Below are 21,444 nucleotides of genomic sequence, written 5' to 3' on the forward strand. Positions count from 1 at the left end.
TCCTGCTGGACGCACCCTGTTGCCTCTCCAACTCCACATTGGGAGTTTCCGGCCGTGATGCTGCACTGGGTCTGGTACTGCGGAGCCTTTCTGGTAGCACCGGCACAGACAGGCTGCTCAGGCTCGATGTGCCCTCACTGGCATCATCACCCCCCTTTGCATGGCCATGGCCACACACCTGTTGGTTTTGAACTGAGGTGGTGACCTGCTCCAGGGCCCTTGCTACATCTTGGCAGCATTGCACCATTTGAATTCGCATTGCCAGTGACTAAGCATGGGCTGAAAATTTGTTCTGCTCGCGGAATTTGCGGATTTTCTGTGATTTCACGATCCGCGAATCTCGCGAAATCGCGGTAAAATCCGCAAATCAGCGGGGACGACTTTTCAGCCAAGCACTTACAGGGTTACAGCAGCAGGTGCAAAAGTTGAAGCTATTTTTTTGTAACCTTTTACAAAAGGGTTACAAAGAAATTAACTTCAACTTGGGCACCTGCTGCTGTAAGCCTGTAAGTGCTTCCTGGCGCCTCGTTGCCTACTTGCAACTATTCTCTGACCCTACTCTGACCCTTGAATCAGGGTCAGAGAATAGTTACAAGTAGGCAATGAGGCACCTGTCACGAAAATTAAACCTCAACAGGAAGCACTGACAGATATAAAAACAAGCATTTGCAATGCAATAGGTCTTGCCTTAGGAAAGTTTGAGCTATTGGTCTTGTAAATGACAATTTTTTTTATTTATGTGTTGGTTTTGAAAATAGCTAAATTAATAGCTTTGTCATTTACAATGCCAATAGTTATAACTTTCGCAAATGTCACACCTATAGCATTTGTAATGCAACATGTTTTGTATTTACGTGACTTAGATGTATTGAAATTTCAAACAACAATGGCTTTTAATTTTTTTAAATAATTAATACTTAAATAAAAGGGATTTTAATTTATAATGGCAATAGCTTAAACTTTTGTAAATAACTTTTGTGAAGTGTATTTTATTGTGACGAAAATCCAAGAACAGAAGTGAAATATTAACATCTTTTTGTGACATTTGTAATAAAGCTTGAAACATTGAGAGAACATATTTGAACCAGTTGTTGTTGTTGAATGGTTGCGCAGATTGATGCTGGGGTTGCGCTGAGTGGTGCTGTGGTGGTGCTGTGGTGGTGCTGTGGTGATGCTGAGTGGTGCTGTGGTGCTGCTGAGTGATACTGGGATGGTGCTGAGGAATGCTGGGGTGGTGCTGAGTGGTGCTGTGGTGGTGCTGAGTGATGCTGTGGTGGTGCTGAGTGGTGCTGTGGTGGTGCCGAGTGATAATGTGGTGGTGCTGAGTGATGCTGTGGTGGTGCTGAGTGATGCTGTGGTGGCACTGAGTGATGCTGTGGTGGTGCTGATTGGTGCTGTGGTGGTGCTGAGTGGTGCTGTGGTGGTGCTGAGTGATGCTGTGGTGGCACTGAGTGGTGCTGTGGTGGTGCTGAGTGATAATGTGGTGGTGCTGAGTGATGCTGTGGTGGCACTGAGTGGAGCTGTGGTGGTGCTACGTGATGCTGAGTGATGCTGTGGTGGTGCTGTGGTGGTGGTGAGTGATGCTGTGGTGGTGCTGAGTGATGCTGTGGTGGTGCTGAGTGGTGCTGTGGTGGTGCTTAGTTATAATGTGGTGGTGCTGAGTGATGCTGTGGTGGTGGTGAGTGATGCTGTGGTGGCACTGAGTGGTGCTGTGGTGGTGCTGAGTGGTGCTGTGGTGGCGCTGAGTGGTGCTGTGGTGGAGCTGAGTGGTGCTGTGGTGGTGCTGAGTGGTGCTGTGGTGGCACTGAGTGATGCTGTGGTGACGCTGAGTGGTGCTGTGGTGTTGCTGAGTGGTGCTGTGGTAGTGCTGAGTGATGCTGTGATGGCGCTGAGTGATGCTGTGGTGGCGCTGAGTGATGCTGTGGTGGCACTGAGTGGTGCTGTGGTGGCACTGAGTGGTGCTGTGGTGGTGCTGAGGGGTGCTGTGGTGGTGCTGAGTGATGCTGTGGTGGTGCTGTGTGTTACTGTGGTGGTGCTGAGTGGTGCTGTGGTGGTACTGAGTGATAATGTGGTGGTGCTGATTGATGTTGTGGTGGTGCTGAGTGGTGCTGTGGTGGTGCTGAGTGGTGCTGTGGTGGTGCTGAGTGATGCTGTGGTGATGCTGAGTGATGCTGTGGTACTGTGGTGTCACTGAGTGGTGCTGTGGTGGCGCTGAGTGATGCTGTGGTGGCGCTGAGTGGTGATGTTGTTGTGCTGAGTGGTGCTGTGGTGGTGCTGAGTAATGCTGTGGTGGTGCTGAGTGGTGCTGTGGTGGTGCTGAGTGGTGCTGTGGTGGTGCTGATGTGGAACATGAGCCCATAATTCTATCGATGCCCAGGCCGCTGGCGCAAACCGCCTCTTAGTTCCCATGTTGAATAATTACCAAATAAAGAGACGGGCGCTGGAAGCAGGAATCAAGAACAGAGTTTAATTCTCATGAGGAGAGCCAGTCATTTCGGACACGAAACACAGTGTCTTTCGGGAGGTGCTCTAACAAGTGAGCTGAGACTCTTTCTTTTATACCTTACAAAACACTTGATAGTACAATCAGGACAGTGTGACGCAAAAGAAAGACATCCCTGTAATCCTCGTGTCAATCCTACCCCACATATGTTCACAATAGGAACCCTTGACCTGCTGATAAGAGGGGAGGGCAATCACGCAGCTGAGTGTTCCGTCAACTGTTTAGGATGTGTGCGCCTGATCATAGCCCAGGGGGTGGGGTGGCTAGGATCAATAGTGGGTCCTTTGAAGAGGAGTGACTTCATACAATAAGGGCAGTAAATGGTATCTCCTGGCTTAGGCGATGGCCTCGGACACGTGTGGTCAGCCGGACTCGGGGGAAGGGGTCATCAAAGGAGTGGTAGTCATGCCGCGTGGACAATCGGGCGCGGAGGGAAGGCTTGTCAACAGAGGGGCATTCACGGAAAGAAAGGAGGTGTTGGTCAGGCGCGGCCATGACTCTCAAGGACGGGATCTTGTAGAAGAAGTTTTACGGCTTGCCCATGTGAGGAGAAGGGAGGGAGAGCCAGGGTGGGCACGGGGACAGAGTCACATAGAGAGAGAGAGAGAGAGATCTTACGACCAGTACAAGAGAGAGCGGGGGCAGTCAGGTGCAGCTGGGGAGGGCTACGTCAGCTAAGGCGAAGGATGCCTCTTCAAGAGGGAATGGGGGGGGTTTTGTGCGGGTCAAGCAGGAGAGTTGCCTTTCGCAGCAGGGTCGCACAGGGGGAGAGGGTTTCATGGCCTATGCATGAGAGAGAGGGTTTAGGATACGCGCAGGAGGGAAGCCGGGGATTCCAATGGGTAAAGGGCCATGGTGCCTAGAATGGCGGTACATATGCATAGGGGTATGGGCTCTCACTGGCAGAGTGATACGGTCAATAGTTTACGGTATTCATGGTGCTCACAGGGAGAGGAGTGGGAGAATAAGGGAAATGAATGCTGTTCATGTACATCAATTTCTTCAATTTCTACAGTCGCCCCTTTTTACATTACAGCAGTCATTTTTGTAATTGATGGGGTTACAGGCAGACAAGCATCGTTGATGAATTAGCATTTTGTCGATACTAACGTTTGGCGTACAATCATAGACAGTTGAGGTGATGGGCAGAATGCAGCACATAGGAAATTGCATTTCGTTGTGTTCCTGACAATTAAACGCACTACATAGCATAAATCTTTCTAACTTAAAAATGTGACCAATGAACAGTTTTGACTAGGTAGTTGAGAGCGGAATTCAGTTCAATACACAAGATTTCTTCGTCACAGTGTCTTTTTATCATTGAGCCATCACTGGTAGGCTCTAGTCCGAGTACTTTCGTTGGCGCTGTTGAGCACCGGCGGTGGAGCTATAGGTCCAGCTCAGTTCTATCCTTTCGCGTTGCAGGGTGCGGTCAGTCCTCTGCTGTTAGACCACAGTCCTGTTCCCTAAACAATCCGTTTGGCGGCGCCTTATGCTCGGCACCTATATTTCTGTGGCAACACCCTATTCCCATATGAAGGCAGTTCTTCCTTTTGGCAAAAAGTCACGTGGAAAAGAGGGTGAGCATGGTTCAAATAGTCGATAGGAGAGAGAGCGAGCGGAGTTGGGTCAGAGTTCCTGGGACACACAAAAGGGACCAAGGGAGCAAAGGATAACAAGCAGGCAGGCCCATCAATCGAGCCCAAAGAAGGGGGACGGAGACTCCAGGCACACGTGGGTTAGCAGACGGAGGGCTTCAAGGCGGCCCATCATTTTTCATTTTCCACGTTGAAATTGCGGTCTCGTCCCGTATCCTGTTGCTCTGCGGCTCCACCTTTGGTCGAGGTCACACGTGTCCCAAGATCCGCAGTCGGGCTGTACATCACATCTGACCCATCTCCTTCGGTGATCGTGAATCTTTGAATAGGTACAAGACAAGGTTTTAGAGAAATGGCAGAAGAAGATATCTACGCATGTGAATTCCTCCCTCAATTCTACGCATTTTGGGAGATACGCTCATTGGTCACAGTCAGAGGTCCATTACCAAGCAGTGCATGTGTCAGCATTCCTACTGAGTTCATGGCAGGTTTATTCATCGTCCTATTTATAACTCAAGTGAGGATAAATGATATTCCCATCAACTGTGCATTTCATCATATTCAACATTACGGAGCATTTCACTTCAGGACTGGCTAATCTTTTCAAACAGGGCGGGGGTGCCATCATCGAGAGTCAGGCAGAACAATATTTTCTCGATGGTCAACAGTTACTCATGGTCATCATGTTTATATCCAGGACAGCGACTGGGGTCTATCAAAAATGGGGCGGGGATGCTTCGGGCGCTCGCGCTTGGGTGCAAAAGGGGGTGGGGCAATCTGGGCATTGGGGGTCAATCTAGACGTTGGCGTTCGTCTCTGAAGAACAGACATAAGGTGCCATGGACATACAGTTCCCCTATAAATGGCCAGATTTGGGGGACTTTAGTCGTCTTACCTGTCCTTTCCTTCTCAGCCAATTCAAGTTCATTCATTTTGCAGAAAGGAGAGGCAGTAATATGGCGAGATACAATCATTTTAGTTTCGGTCAATTTCGCTGAACACCTTCGCGTTCAATATGTATCAAATCAGACTGGTGCCGGTGGGGCACAATTTTACCAAAAAGAGGGAGAGAAAATAGGGAGACTCTCATAGAGAGTGAGAGTCGTCCGCAATCTAAACGAGCCATTCGGTACACGTATGACATGTAGAGAGAGAGAGAGAGAGAGAGAGAGAGAGAGAGAGAGAGAGATAAGGGGGTGGTGAGAGAGAGACGTGTACGAAAATAGGTCATTTAGTGCGCTCACAACACAGAACAGCAAAGGTCAGGTAACACGCAGATACAGACAGAGGGAAGACATAAATCCGTACATTACACACACACAAACTCAGACAGGGAAGACGGCACATGTATTACACATATATAAGACATTCACGACAAGACAGGAAACAATTGTTAGCCAACAAGATCTGTTTTACATCCTACGTATCTTTACTATCCTATTTATCTACGTGCTTAGCTCTTTTTACCCTTCCCTCCTTTTCTTTCTCGCCCGTTATCTCTGTGAGTGTTCTCAATTGCCAATACTTACACCTCGGTTGGTCGGTCAGAAGTTAACCTGGTCGCGCTATTTACCCATGGTTGGATCTTAAACCATTTTCAGTTCCTTCCTTTGGTGGGAAGTTCTCCAGGCTGAGGCAACGGCAAGTATTGATCGGGAGAACAGTCGGGCAGCTTGGCTATATCTATAAGAGTGTGAGAAAGGGGGGGGGCAGTGCATTTTGAACATCAGCAACATTTCTAACTTCTCAGACGGGGGGTGCCGTGGCAACCCTTACCCGTATATTTTTCTTTCCCTACCTAGTCAAACGTCCAGTTACATTATTTAACGCGTCCTTTCTAGTCAATTTTTCGTCATTCAATACCTGTCCAGTTTCTATGTCAGTCCATCCTCTCAGTCGCTATGTTCTAAGGAGGAACAGTCATGTTTAAGTCTACGTCTTTTTAAAACTTATCGTTATGAGGACTACACACTTATTCCCTCTTTCCCTTTCGTCGGTGGTCCGACCATCGCTCTTCCACACTTCAGCCGCCGTTCTGACGTGACCTGCAGAAGGGAGGAGAAAGAAGGGGTGGGGGGCAGCATTCAAAGTACATCAGCATGCAGTAGTCCGAAAATGTTTTTACCTACCACTTACTCGACCTATCTCCACGTACTGCATTCCTTTACCATCTCGGCGTTTAAGCCCAGAGGGACCAGTGGTCAGATAGATAATCATTGACGATCTGCGTATCTACATGAGTTACTTGGTCGTAACCCTCTTTGTCGGGTGCAAGGGTGACGGTCAGGTGGCATTTCGGTGGTGTCGTTTTTAAGGGTGTCTAAAACACTTTTCTGGCTGCCTGTGACACATAATGTAGCTGCTAAATATCTGATCCCTTTTGATCTACATCTTTCATCATACTTATTCTTCGCTCACAGTAGCAAGACATCCAAAACTCATTAATGCAACTGCTACAACCATGCTTTCTTTTTCAAAATACTTTTAATAAAAAGTGTTGAGGTACAAATACAGGCCTACAACTCAGTGGGCCGGCTACAAAGCAGATTGAAACTGTACATAAGAAGAACGAAATTGGTGGTAGTTCATTGCATAAAGTGCAGCAGTGCAATAAAATCGTATTAAACTTCCCTACAGAGCAAGCATGATGCATGTCAGTAATTCATCTTTAATAAATTCATAAATTCATTATCCAATGTTCATTCATTACCTAAATTACACCAATTCATTTTCCAAATCATAATCAGTACCCACCCTAAGTCAGTTCATTGTCCAAGCACATACTCAACATCCTTCATATCTACTTTCATTATCCAAAAACTGCATATATATCTCGGGACAAAAAGCTGCGCAATCAGGGTGCAACAAAGTTTATTCAAAACGTCTCATTTTGTGTCGGCGCCATTTTGGGTGGGGTCAGGCGAGTTCCAGCACAGTCAGAATGTCTCCAGTCTCGTATGGTTGGACCAGAACCTTCCGTTGGCAGTTCAAAAAGTTTGTGCTATGTGGTTAACAGTCTAACAATATGGACCATTAGTCAAAGAGTGGGGAGGGCGGCAACAATTTTCCTACCGGGTCATTCTGGTGTTCCACCGGAACTGAACAAGTCTGTGCCGTGGCTGCATTTTAGCCATTTCCAATCCGAGGCTGGCGCCGGCAGGAGTTGCACCGATGTCGTGGTTCCCAGTGAAGGGGGCGGGGGCGCCCATGCAGAGGGATCGGGGTGCCCCCCGGCTCTTATAGAATCTTCAAGGTTGAGGAGAGAAGGCATGGGGCGTGTGCCCGTCCTGGGCAGAAGACCGCTTTTTGATGTTGACCCTCTTTAAGTAAGAGCATTGGGGTGTCGCTGGAAGCCTCCACCTGGAGGGAGGTGGGGGAGGCTCGTTCGCGCCGCCTCCCCCTTCCAGCGACCCCGCGCCGTTCCTCGGCTCCGTCGCTTCGACATTGGCCGTGCTGGCTATTGAAGATGGGGGGGGGGTGGTCGGCGGCTGAGGCAAGACAGCCCCCCCCCTTTCCTTTTTGACAGGTGGCCGGACTACCTCCAACTCTCCAGGGGTAGACATGTGGCGGGACTACCTGTAACTATGCAGTCGATGGCATGTGGCGGGACTACCTGCAACTGTCAGGCGTTGGGTGTAGTTGCGGCCATTATAGCACAAAGAAGTGCCGCCATTCTTGCCTTGGCTTCGCCCATCAACGAAAGCCGGATCGGGTGAGAGAGAGGGGTGGTCGGTGGCCGAGGCAAGACAGCCCCCTCTCTCCCCGTGGCCTGCAGGGCGGCAGAAGAGAAGAGATGGAGAGGTCCTTGCCATTCTCTGGACCGCCTGCCCAACATCATCTCCTACTGACCGCGGCCAGGCGAGCCCCTCGTGCCTCGAGGCCTCGCCTTCCGGATGGGCGTAACCGCGGACCTGTTGCACTTCGGGAGCTTCCGGAATGGGGGTAGGTACCTATTGAATTGTTTCTATTTCATGTGACCGTTATTTGGGCGTGGCGGGCAATGAGGCAGACATGTTGGGAGCAGGAATAGGCAGTAGAGCCTAGCTACCTTGTGGCTATCTTTGCTACCAAACTTTTCGCCATTTTATATTTCTTATTACAAACTATTTCTAATGTTTCTTATTTTTAGTGAAGTCAAAAGCTCATCAAGGGGTTACTGACTTAGCCTGATTTCTTTTTATTTTTCTTTCTCTTCCTTAGCGTGTTTCGAGCTAAAGTTTTCTGTTAGTAGGGAACGGTGATCACTTCATATTTTTATGTGTCCTTTTCACTAGGGGGTACTTCTGGACGGACCAGACGAGTTCCCTCCAATAAATGGTCCGGGGTGGAACGAGATTATCGATCAAAAGGGGAACATATATTCCTTCATTAGGGTATCATCCTGGACAGACCGAGCGATGTACTTCCACTTACTAGGGTAGCCTCCTGGACGGACCAGATGGTCTACTTCCACTAAATGGCCCATGAGCGGGGAGCATATGTCCTCCATAAGGGTAGTCTCCTGGGCGGACCATGCGAGCTACCCCCCAAATAACCAAACAGTGGGGAGTGGGTAGGACTGACGAATTCACAAAGGGGCATAACCTACCCTTTACTACTTGCAAAGACTAGATAGAATATTTCTACTCCACGTTGTTTGCAGGCAGAAAATACCTCAAACGAAACAATTCCTGGAACAACAATGTCCAGGCAACCAACCAATCAGTGGGGAGAAAAACAGGCATGACGGATTACAACGGGGACAAACGTCTGCATTACCTGCCCTTCGCTATCCAGAAAGGAAGACAGAATATTTCTACTCGTCTCAGTTTGTAGACAGGGAAGATCTCAAAAGAGCAACAATCGATTATTAATCGATTTCAAACAATCCAGTGGGGAGAAAAGTAGGCATGACGGATTACAACGGGGACAAAAGTCTGCATTACCTACCCTTCTCTATCTGCAAAGAGGGACGACGTTCCTATTCGCCGCTGTTTGCAAACAGAGAATGTCTCGTTCTCAAAAGAGAACCAATATGTCAAGTAGCATTCAAAGCTAAATGAACCAATACCAACAATATCAGTATACAAATACCGATTTCAATACAAACAATCAATCAATCAGGTGGATAGAACCACCCTACCAATCAGGCGTAAAAACACCCTACTTAATCTTACCCGGACCGGACCATACGGACAGTTCTTCATCTCCCTCCTCCAGCGCCCGATCGTTCTCTTACTCCATGTAGCATTCCTGTGGGATTCCAGTCAGGACAATAGGTCACTCAAGAGAGGTCCGTTCAGAATTGGTGAAGTTCTTTCGATCGGCAGCCGGGCGAGGGCCCTCTCAAGGCAGGCATACCCCGATCATTTAGATGTTCACTTCTTCGTCTGGATCTCTCTTACCGAACCTTATGTCACTGATGGGCCCCACGTTGGGCGCCAATTGTGGAACATGAGCCCATAATTCTATCGATGCCCAGGCCGCTGGCGCAAACCGCCTCTTAGTTCCCATGTTGAATAATTACCAAATAAAGAGACGGGCGCTGGAAGCAGGAATCAAGAACAGAGTTTAATTCTCATGAGGAGAGCCAGTCATTTCGGACACGAAACACAGTGTCTTTCGGGAGGTGCTCTAACAAGTGAGCTGAGACTCTTTCTTTTATACCTTACAAAACACTTGATAGTACAATCAGGACAGTGTGACGCAAAAGAAAGACATCCCTGTAATCCTCGTGTCAATCCTACCCCACATATGTTCACAATAGGATCCCTTGACCTGCTGATAAGAGGGGAGGGCAATCACGCAGCTGAGTGTTCCGTCAACTGTTTAGGATGTGTGCGCCTGATCATAGCCCAGGGGGTGGGGTGGCTAGGATCAATAGTGGGTCCTTTGAAGAGGAGTGACTTCATACAATAAGGGCAGTAAATGGTATCTCCTGGCTTAGGCGATGGCCTCGGACACGTGTGGTCAGCCGGACTCGGGGGAAGGGGTCATCAAAGGAGTGGTAGTCATGCCGCGTGGACAATCGGGCGCGGAGGGAAGGCTTGTCAACAGAGGGGCATTCACGGAAAGAAAGGAGGTGTTGGTCAGGCGCGGCCATGACTCTCAAGGACGGGATCTTGTAGAAGAAGTTTTACGGCTTGCCCATGTGAGGAGAAGGGAGGGAGAGCCAGGGTGGACACGGGGACAGAGTCACATAGAGAGAGAGAGAGAGAGATCTTACGACCAGTACAAGAGAGAGCGGGGGCAGTCAGGTGCAGCTGGGGAGGGCTACGTCAGCTAAGGCGAAGGATGCCTCTTCAAGAGGGAATGGGGGGGTTTTGTGCGGGTCAAGCAGGAGAGTTGCCTTTCGCAGCAGGGTCGCACAGGGGGAGAGGGTTTCATGGCCTATGCATGAGAGAGAGGGTTTAGGATACGCGCAGGAGGGAAGCCGGGGATTCCAATGGGTAAAGGGCCATGGTGCCTAGAATGGCGGTACATATGCATAGGGGTATGGGCTCTCACTGGCAGAGTGATACGGTCAATAGTTTACGGTATTCATGGTGCTCACAGGGAGAGGAGTGGGAGAATAAGGGAAATGAATGCTGTTCATGTACATCAATTTCTTCAATTTCTACACTGAGGGATGCTGTGGTGGTGCTGAGTGATGCTGTGGTGGTGCTGAGTGGTGCTGTGGTGATGCTGAGTGATGATGTGGTGGTGCTGAGTGATAATGTGGTGGTGCTGAGTGATAATGTGGTGATGCTGTGTGATAATGTGGTGGTGCTGAGTGATGCTGGGGTAGCGGTGAGTGATGATGTGGTGATGCAGAGGGCAGAAAGGCACAAAAAGCAGTCTAACAAAGGGCAGAAGGGCAGAAAAACAAGGGAAAAACCAGTCTAAGAGAGGGCAGAAGGGCACAAAAAACGAGTCTAACGGGGCAGAAGGGCAGAAAAACAAGCGAAAAACGAGTCTAACAGAGGGCAGAAGGGCACAAAAACAAGGGAAAAACGAGTCTAACAGAGGGCAGAAGGGCACAAAAAACGAGTCTAACAGGGGGCAGAATGAATCCCGCCCTGCGTGTTTGTCCACGAAGATGCCACCTTTTTGTGCAATACCTCTACTCAACTGGAGTACTGTCTACTGTCTAATCAGTAAGCGCTCCCTCGTTGGCTAAATGTATAGGGGCAGATTTACAATAACTGGCGTATCCCCAGGGATGCGCCAGTTATTGTGCGCCTCAGCTCCGCCACCCTTGGTACACCGCATTTACAATGCGGCGCACCATGTGGCAAAAACGGCACAGATGCATCATGCATCTGTGCCGTAAAAGCAGCGCATTGCTGGAGCTGCGTCTCAAGCGCGACGCAGCTCCAGCAATGCTCTGGGGGGGCCCTATCTCCCCAATGCTGTGTCAAGCCTTGCGCCTGCTTCAGGCAGGCGCAGGGTTTTGACGCAACATTGGCCTAAAAGTGACTGAGTGAAATCTTGTAGATTTCACTCAGCCACTTTTAGGAGGCGCTCCTGCGCAGGAACGCCCTCCCCTGCGCCGGAACGCCTCCTGATGGCGCAGGGCTGTACAACATGACGCATCTCTCAGATGCGTCACATTGTTAATACCCAGCACCATGGCGCATCTTTTGTGCTGCCGCTGCGTCACAAAAGTGACGCAACTGCGGCGCAAAAGAGGCGCAAGCGGCTTGTAAATCTGCCCCATAGTGCTTTTACTACACTGTAGCTGAGTAAAGGGCCAGAAGATGTGTCTCCAGTGACCATGTGTGCCTGTGCCTATGTTACAGGCACACATGGTCACTGGAGACACATCTTCTGCCCCTTTACGCAGCTGCAGTTTAGTAAAAGCACTATACATTTACCCAATGAGGGAGCACTTACTGGATTAGCCAGTAGAAAGTACTCCAGGGCAAATCACAAACAAATCCGCAGTTTCGCTGGAAAATCCGTGGATTTTTTGCGATTTCGCTAGGAAATCCACGTTCCGCGAATTCGCAAATTTCGCCCATGCTTACCAGTGACCTGCGTGACAGTTGGGATGTTGCGTTCCCTATCAGGTGGTTTGATCGGGTATATGCAGATAGGCGGGTCAGCAGCAGGCGGTGGCCCATGCGGATGATGTCCTGCTGCGCCACCATCAGTTGGTTGTTCTCCTTCACTGCAGACGTTAGCTCCTGCACACTTCTATCAGCTGATTTATATTACGTGCAGTCTTGTACAGCTGCAGCTGCATGGCTGCTATGTGCAGTGCCTGCTTGCAGTGCACAGCTAGCACCCGGTGTTTGATTCCTTGCCCTCGTTCTTGGGCCTGTTGCTCCCTGTCTGCTAGTGTGCCCACGGTGCGCTGCTGCCTCAACTGGCCGCTTGCCTGCGACCGCACAGTGGCTGTGCGGCGTGTCTGCCTCCTGGGTGGTGGTGGGGCCTGTTCCACTGCCATACGTGATGCCTGGGGTTTTTGCACTCCTCCTGTGGCTGCAGGGGTGGCCCTGACCGTTTAGGAAGGTGGTGGTACTGGTGCAGGTGCGGGTGTATGTGACGGTCCAGGTTGTGGGCCTGGATGGCTCTCTCCCTCCGTCTCATCTGGAGTCTCCTGGATATGGAGTGCTTTGCTGTCTGAGGTCTCAGCATCTGCAGCACCTGTGATGTGAATGGGTGCATGATTAATGATATGAATCTTGCACATGGGATGTTGCAACATGCATGCAGGCTTGCATTACCTGACTTGCTTTAGGGATATGTTTCACTTGACAGTTCTGGCTGTGTGTGGTTATCAGGGAGCATTGTCACACTACAGGTCCCACAATGCAATGGGGCGTTTCTGATGTGCAGGGACTGCATTACTGAGGTTATCAAATGGCTAGCTGTGGGGGCATGGGCATTGTTAGGGGACGGGGTCGCAGCTGCATGGCTCTTACCTTGTGATTGTTGTGTGGGTCTGGAGGTGTCCAGCTGAGTGATCCCCACGCAGGCTGCAGGGTTGATGGCGTCTTCAACCAAGTCCTCCAGTGATGTGTTGGCAGCAACTGTGGAGTCTCCTCCTCCCGTGGCCAGTCTTTCCCCCAGCCTCTCTGCTATGCGCTCCTTGGCACGGCCTCTGAGGTCATACCACCTCTTCTTAAGGTCATCGATTGACCGCTGTGTCACTCCTACGGCGGTGACCTTAACCCTGATGCGCAGCCAAATCCGCCTTTTGTCAGCCTCGGGCACCTTCCTGGAAAGCTTCCCAAAAAGCTTGTTATGGTCCCTGCTGACTCCCTCAATCAGGTACTCCGGCTCCTGATCAGAGAACTTGATTTTCCTCTTCCTGTCAGTTTCACTGGATCCTTCTGCATCCTGGGACATTGCGGGGTCAATGTATGCCCTGTTGTGGGGCTGCAGGGTGTGTCTCCTAGATCTCAGTGCTGTGCCTCCTCCTCTCTCCAGCTCTGTGTACCTGGTTGTGATGTCATCATTGTGCTCAAAATGCGACTTCCCATTTGCGAGAGCGCTATTTGCGATTTCACTAATTGCAAAATTGCAATTTCGGGTTGGGAAAACTGTCGATTCTGCGATTTGTTTCGTGATTTTTTGATATTCGCGTACAGTGATTGTGGCCGATTGCGAATCACATTTTTTATGCGATTTTTTTGATACATCCAATTCTGCGAATTCCAATTAGTGATTCAGTACTTTTCACAAATTGGAATTCGCAGAGTGGGTGCTTGATGCATCTGGGGGTAATAGACTAGTGTGCTAGCAAGCCTGCATCAGAACTTCCAGCGGAAGGGTAGTTCAGAAAGATACATCAGGAACAAAATGGTTAAGCTACATTCACAATTCATGCTCTCTAAGAAAAATAGCCAGTTGCATCATGTTGTGCTGAACTCTGCAAAAACTGTGGGGAGAGATTAATGCATTCATGAAGGATATTCTGTTATTACAGAAATGTTCAAGAAAATACAACATTGTTAAGTGGCCCCTGGTCATGCTCCTATAAGTCAAAGAATAATTGTTTCTAAATGTAAAGCTCCAATTGATGACACTTGAACCAACATTAAACATCTTTCTTGCCTCACATTGTCATCCCTGGAATTGGATGCTGTATCTGCCTTGTAATTCCACGTTTGATCGCCAACATCCAGTTTCAGAATGTCCAAAAGGTTACATCCGAATCTAGCTTACTAAAATCTACAAGACCCTCAGTTTGACCAGAGTGACAAGAGAGATGGTGGAGGGATCCACACTGAGCCATTTTTTAAAACTGTCACTTTGAGGATAAAATGAATTAAACACAGGCATAATACTGAAGATTCAGGAAGAGACAATATAAAGTTGAACCACTGATCAGAAGAGTCCTGTGGTATCTTCCTTGTGACATGAAATCACCTGAAGTCATAAAATGTATAAAGTAGTAAAAAAGTAATTGATTTGATAAGAGGATGGGAAATAAAACAGGCCTCTGCAACTCCATGGCTGGCATGTGCTGTGGGAATATCAGATATATCCATAGGTGAGTTCTGTTTTTCAACTCTGCATGTCTCCATATCTCTCTATACATCCGGTTTCAACATTTTAGGAGCAGCTCCCCAGTCCCCAGGACCAATTCCTTTGGTACTATCTTCTTCCTTTGGTATTTGTGAGGGATCAGTTACATTTCTTCAAAGCTCCAAATACCTCCTTTTCATAGAGGTTTTCTTCACTGTAATGCACGTACATAGTCCCACCTTTCAACTAGGACTAGTTATCCAACTGGAAATTTGCATGTAGTTGCTCTTTCATGTTTGAGTGCTGTCTACAATGTCTTTTCTCTGACATGTCCCAGGGAGGCATAAATCTGAACAGGACAGAAAAGTGGAGGTGATAGTTTAAAACATTTGAGGGTGGAAAACAATCTCTCTTACATCAATTAACCCCTTAAGTGCGGGGAACGTTCAGCGGACGTCTCGTGCACTACCTCGCTAGTGCTGCGCACGTCCGTTGAACGCTCCTATCCCATCCGCTCAATGGAACGTTCCGCACTAGCGCGGAATTTGCGGCGAAGGCAGCGGGTTAAAGGGAAAAGTTTTAAGTTAGTTGTTTATTCTTTTACCTTCCACCCAAAAGATTTGGTTTTAATATTGGTATTAAACATGTTCATAATGATGTCCTTTTGTCTTTTTAATGTCCATACCACTTTTCAGTGTCTTATCAACGTAAATATTTAGAGCATAAAAACTGTTTGGACAACAATTGTATCTATTACCAATCCTAAGGGAACATGAAGAGCATGTTGATCATCTCCATGGGTGTTCTTTAACACTTATCATTTCAATTATGGCAAAATTAAAAATGTACATTTCTTACAATCCCTATTAGACATAAAGCAAATACAAATAATTCTGAATTATAGGGGTGGCTGGATGTGATCTGTGGTAACACCGGTCTTGGGTTGCTTGAGTTCCAGTTCAGAAAGGACCTGACTTATCAGTTCAGGATGGACTGTTTCTACTGAAGCAAGATCAAGTCTGATTTTGATTTGCATATGGCTCGAGCCAATCGGAGGTGATATTTTGAGCAAACAAAACATGGAATGGGATCTCACAAATATATCAGTCAGCTTTCCCTACCTAAGCTAAGTCACTTTGAGCAAGTGGGATGTATAATGATGCAAGGCCACATTTACTATAGAACAATTCAATTTAGCGAAGGCTGCAGATCTGTGAACTCAAGTTCAGTAACTTGTGTGTAGTCCCCAATCTGAGACCAGTGAAGGCAACACCTGCTTAAACTTTGACTTTAACAGGCCCTGTTTCATGCAGGCCACCTTACCCCATTGCCTGAACATGTTGCTGACTCACAATCCCCATAGTGCTGCAAATCTGGAGTCTACAGGTTGCTGCAAATCTGGAGTCTACATGTTGCTGTGCTCTGAGGTAGTGGATACCCAATATCATAGAGCGAGATCCAGCACCATCATCAAGTTTGGCATGTCCACATGACTGTCTGACTATGCGTTTCTGTTTCCATACCTGCATCCTGACCCACCATGCAGAGAAGAAGTGCAGTCAATGATTGTTGCCTGCTGCTGCATGACCATATAGTAAGCAGAATGGCTCTGAGACCTATTTCCACTCCCAGTCTATTGAGGTATGGCATCCAGAAAGGATGATCAACTGTAGCACACAAAAATGAAGCCTGCTAAATAAGGATATCTCATTTAAGAAACCTTAAAGCTTCAATAATTTAAGCAATCTAGACTCTTTTCAGATTTGTTGCAAATCTTGTGTCAGTCTACTGGACACCACAACCCTTTTCCTGAACTACTCTCAGGTGAACACTCTCACACCATCACACCTATTGAAGACTGAGATGTATTTATTTTTAAAAGGGAGGTTAGAGGAGCAAAGGAGAGAGCATTGGGGCTATGTTAGGCATGGGTAACCCTCATGCATGTAAGTGGGTGTAAATTCAATCCTCACTGGTTGAGCAGAACCATGAAGAATCCGCCAGATGCAGTGAAAGAATGAAAGAAAGGAAGCATATCAAAACAATTTAGAAAACATGGCATGACTACATGGATACCAAAATGGAATTGCTTACCTCCAGGCACTCTGAAAAGGAACTGCCTCCTATGGAAACAAACAAAAGGATTCTGGATAAGTATTATGAGAGAGGATTCTTATAGGAAAGGAAAAGAAGGGGATTTTTCTTTCTTTAACAGAGTAGCCAACTGTAGTTTACGTCTCTTTGGCGAGGACTCTCCTTATTGTGTACATACTTTAATGGTAGAATTGGTATTGCCTGAAGACACTAACAATATTATGCAGTAGAATGGATGTTTCCTCAGTTACTCCCCAATGGACTGTACATAAATGACTACTACAGAAATGGCCTGTAGTCAGTCCCGGCACGTAGTGGGAGTGCTGCGGGGCGGTGAGGTGGATGGGGAGGGAGGGGCAGTGTGGGGGGTAGTAAACTCTGTCATATGGCTGACCGGAGGTAAGTACATAAATAAATAAAATGAATGATATTGCACGCACTGCAACACAAATGGCATTGCAGCGCGTGCAATGTAATTCGTTTTATTTATTTATTTATGTACTTGCCTTTGGTCGGCCGTATGCCGGATTTTACTACCCCGCACCCTGCCCCTCCCCCGCCCCGCCTCCCCACCCCGCGGCACTCCCACTATGAGCCGCTACTGCCTGTAGTAGTCATTCAATAATTTGGGAACCTGATGCATATCTAGGCCATTGTGGCGAGTGCACTTATTTCTTTAAGAAAGGCACCACCTATGCTCTGTGAAAAAACTGCTTTATCACACACCTCTATCTCCTTACATTTCCGTTTTTCTACCTACTTTGAAACATTAAAAACTTGTATGATTTTGCTATGAACTCCTAATTCCTGGGGAAAACATGTTAATGTACTGGTATGTAGGCCTTCACAGGACAACATACTTGCTGCTAAATCCAAAATTCTCTGGCTTAGTTAAAATGTAGTATTTTATAGCAATCTTTAAGATGAGATGCACATCTGACCTCTGAAGCGTGGTTCAGAGCGTTGGAGCTATCTTGGCATTCAGGTTATACGTCCGTAATCTTCCAATAGCTAAATTTAGCAAATGTTAATTTGTTTTCTTTCAGGAAATAAATGTCTGCACATTCACATGCCTATAGGCTTCGTGAGAGATGGTCTGGCTCAAACTTCCACTCGTATTCCTTTGTGTTCTTTAAGTAGGAGACATATGAGAGTCATTTATAAAAGCAATCCATAGAGACTTTGATTTACGATAACCTCATAACGCCCTGGGGAATTAAATATTTAATGTTTCTGATATTGATGGTGTGAGTTTGCACTCATTAGATGTCAGTGAAAGAAGCAAGCCTATTTTCTAGATTGATGAAGATCTTACTTTGGGAGATAGTCTACCTTTTAATGAGAGCCTCGCTTTATTTGAAGCAGCTATATCTACTCTGCACCCAAATCTCACTCTCAATTCCAAAATAGCGGCAAGTAGACGCCTTCAAATAATTTCACTACTGCACAAAATGGCAAGGTTCATTAAAACACTACCCAAATCCAATTTTGTTAAAGAAAACCTAATATGAAAAAAATTATACAATTTATAAAGCAAGACAGGCCCTTCAGAAATTTCAGGAAATTAATGAACGCCAAAAAGGTGGGATTCTGTTTCTAAGTAAGCAGTAGTAGAAAGCCCATATAAGTGCATCCCTCTGATTAATTTAAACGAGACTGGAATATCGTGTCATGACTTTGCTGTTATTCCTCTACAAAGAAATGATCTATTTTTGGGTTCAACTGTACATTATGGGCGAGATCTGATTCATATGCATATGAGACTTTTCCGTTAAAGGATGAACGAAATTACAAATCACCTGCTACTTCCCATTTATTTGATCACTCGTGAAAGTATTGTTTTTTTTGTTTTAAGGGCAAAAAAATGCTTCAGAGAATAGGCACCCCTGCGCTCACATATACTGACACACACACACCACATGCAAACACACACACACACACACACACACACACACACACACACACACACACACACACACAATTCGGTGGCATTCTTTTTTTACCTGGCGATTGTCTTTGAACACCATACCAATCATATAAATTAGAAACACACTGAAACAGGCCTTATTATTGAAGACTGTCTTGCTGAATTCTTCCCTGGATATCTAGAGGTGCTGCAGCACCTACTTCACCCTTAGTTTCAGCGACACTGCTGCTTGATATTTGTTTACTAATTTCCAACAATTGATATTGATTGGTTATAAAAGAAGAGAACCTTCTTAAGACTTTTCTCATGAAAAGCCATGATGTGTCCCATTCGGGCTGAACTGTTCCCATGAGGCACAGGGTCAAGGCTGATTTGCATATGGCCATGTCTGAACTGGGGAGGTGTGGAGTGCAAAAAAACGACGGATTTAGGCCCAGATCTCTGTACTGAGATGAATGTATGACATTGATCTGCATTCTGTCCATCAACTGTGGTTTTGGCATGTGTTCCGTAGGTAAGGCAACCTATGCGAGTCAATTGTGTCAAAGACTGCTGATAGATCCAGTGGAATAAGGAAATAAAAAAGAGTCTCCTTCAGTCACAAAGTGTTGTAGGCTAGCCAGCATTTTTAGATTGTCTGTTTCTGAGCCATAGTCAGAACAAAATTTGGAGTGACAGTCTACAAAAAGGTGGTTATTATTGACATAGGAGATTCGTTCATTGGAGATTCGCCACTCAATTGAAAGAACAAAAGAAACTGACTATAAATTGGATGGACAGCTGGAATCAAATTTTGTTTTTCAAATGGGTTTGTGTAATCTTTCCATATTAGGTCGTTCTGGAAAGACTCATTGAGTAAGGTAGGCATTGATCAACCGACTCCAAACCATTTCAAGTCAGGGGAAGATTACCTTCATGATGTTTGCAAGACCCCTGTCTGAGAAGAATGATTAATGTGTAAACTTTTCATACGATGTTCAACTTGATGAGCTATACGTAGTTAGAGCTCAACCAAGCCTTTGGTGACCATTCTTTTTTTGCAGGGAGTGATTCTTTGAGCCAGGGCTGAGCCATTTTTGCATGCTGGATTTTTAGCTGAAGTGAAGCAGTATTGTCAACTAAAGGTTGCATAATTTCATTATATACCTTAAAAGTAACTTAGGGGTCAATTAGGATGGCGGGCGGATTGCCCCCGCCAGGCTGGCGGTAGCCACCGCCAGCCTGGCAGGGGCAATCCACCCGCCATCCTTCCCTGTATTCCCCCCCGCCATATTAGAATGGCGGGGGAGACCACGGCAGAGCAAAACACCGCCCGCCACTTTTCTGCCCCGGTGGCCTTGCGGCCGGGGCGGAAAAGGAATAATATGGTGGCGGTGTCTATCAGACACTGCCAGCCATATTATTATGGGTATTTTACAATGCCTTTCCGTGGCGGCAATGCCGCCACGGACAGGCAGGCAGATTTCACTCCGGGGGCCCCCTGCGGGCCCCCAGAGTGAAGCACAGTAGGGTGGTGCACACGGGTGTACCTATGGTACCCCCTTGCATTTGCATAATGAAAGCGGCAGGCACCGCACAGTGCCTGCCGCTTTCATTATGCAAATGCTGCAATGCATTTTTAGCATTGTGGCAGGCGGTGCAGAGAGCACCGCCCGCCACAATGCTAAAAGTACAGGATGTGCCAACCACTGTGGCGGGCACATCCTAATGCCACCCCTGGGACCCCCGCACTTAAGGCGGACGGTCCCGTTTACTGCTAGGGTGACGGGCGGGCAAAGCCCACACACCATCCTAATGAGGCCCTTAGCATCTAAAGAAGGATATTGATGACGATATCTCTTTGCAAGGGGGTCAGGAAGAGCCATCCATGACACATTCGTCATGGGACATATCCTGCTTTTTTTACATTGTTTTTGCCTATCACAAGTGTTCAGTGTGCACAGTGTAACAGAGGACAGGGAAGCGGCCTGATCATACATATTTAATTGGAGGTAAGCATATAACTTTAAAAAAACCTGCAATGGCGAGGTATTGAGTGGAATCTAAACCGTGCTAAACGCATAGAATGAGGTGAGAAGGAACAGGCAGTAATGTCTGATACCTTGCTGAATATGTAAGTGTTTTAGGAGATTATGACGTAAATGTTTAACCTTATCAAAAACATTCCTACTTATTGTGTAACGAAAGATGATCCAAAGGAAGTCCTCCCATTCGGTCCTAGCAAAGCCAGTTTTGGAATCCAACAGTTGCATGGTTTTTGCCTCTCTGACAACTATTACCTGCCTTGTAATGTGTAGAACAGCTCTTGAGTCATCTCTTGCTGTCGGAATACCAAACATGGAATTGACGGATCAGTAAAGGAAGATATTGTCTGAGCCTGTTACCTAACACTATTGACACAATCGTGATGTCTATGTCATTTTTTTAATAGGTCTATAATTGTGTCACAAACAAAATGAGGGGTTACAGGTATTAATACCTCATTAGATTCTTCTGACAATGAGGCATTCCTTTTTACTTCATGGTAAACTGGTGTATGGACAGTGAGCTCCTCCAATACTTTAAAAATACCATTACCTCCTTTCCTAATTTGCTGCTTATATATATGAATCAACACAGATCTAGTATCTCCATTCATTCTAGGAAGTCTTTAGGTGAAGAAGGCACCCACCCTGTTCCTTCAGAAGTTTGCTCAGAGCTGTTTAGGGATACTTAGACAGAAATACATTCTCTTATGATAGCAAGATGATTAAAAACCTTCTCATGCATCCTAATTTGGATTAGGATCACGGTCTAACATTATCAAATTCACTCTCTGTCAGTTGTATTTATGCTTTAACTTAAGTAGGGCCATGTTCAATTTTCACAAAGATCTTAGGATCCTG

The sequence above is a fragment of the Lissotriton vulgaris genome, chromosome 6, assembly GCF_964263255.1.
Source record: "Lissotriton vulgaris chromosome 6, aLisVul1.2, whole genome shotgun sequence".
NCBI classification, from domain to species: Eukaryota; Metazoa; Chordata; class Amphibia; order Caudata; family Salamandridae; genus Lissotriton; species Lissotriton vulgaris.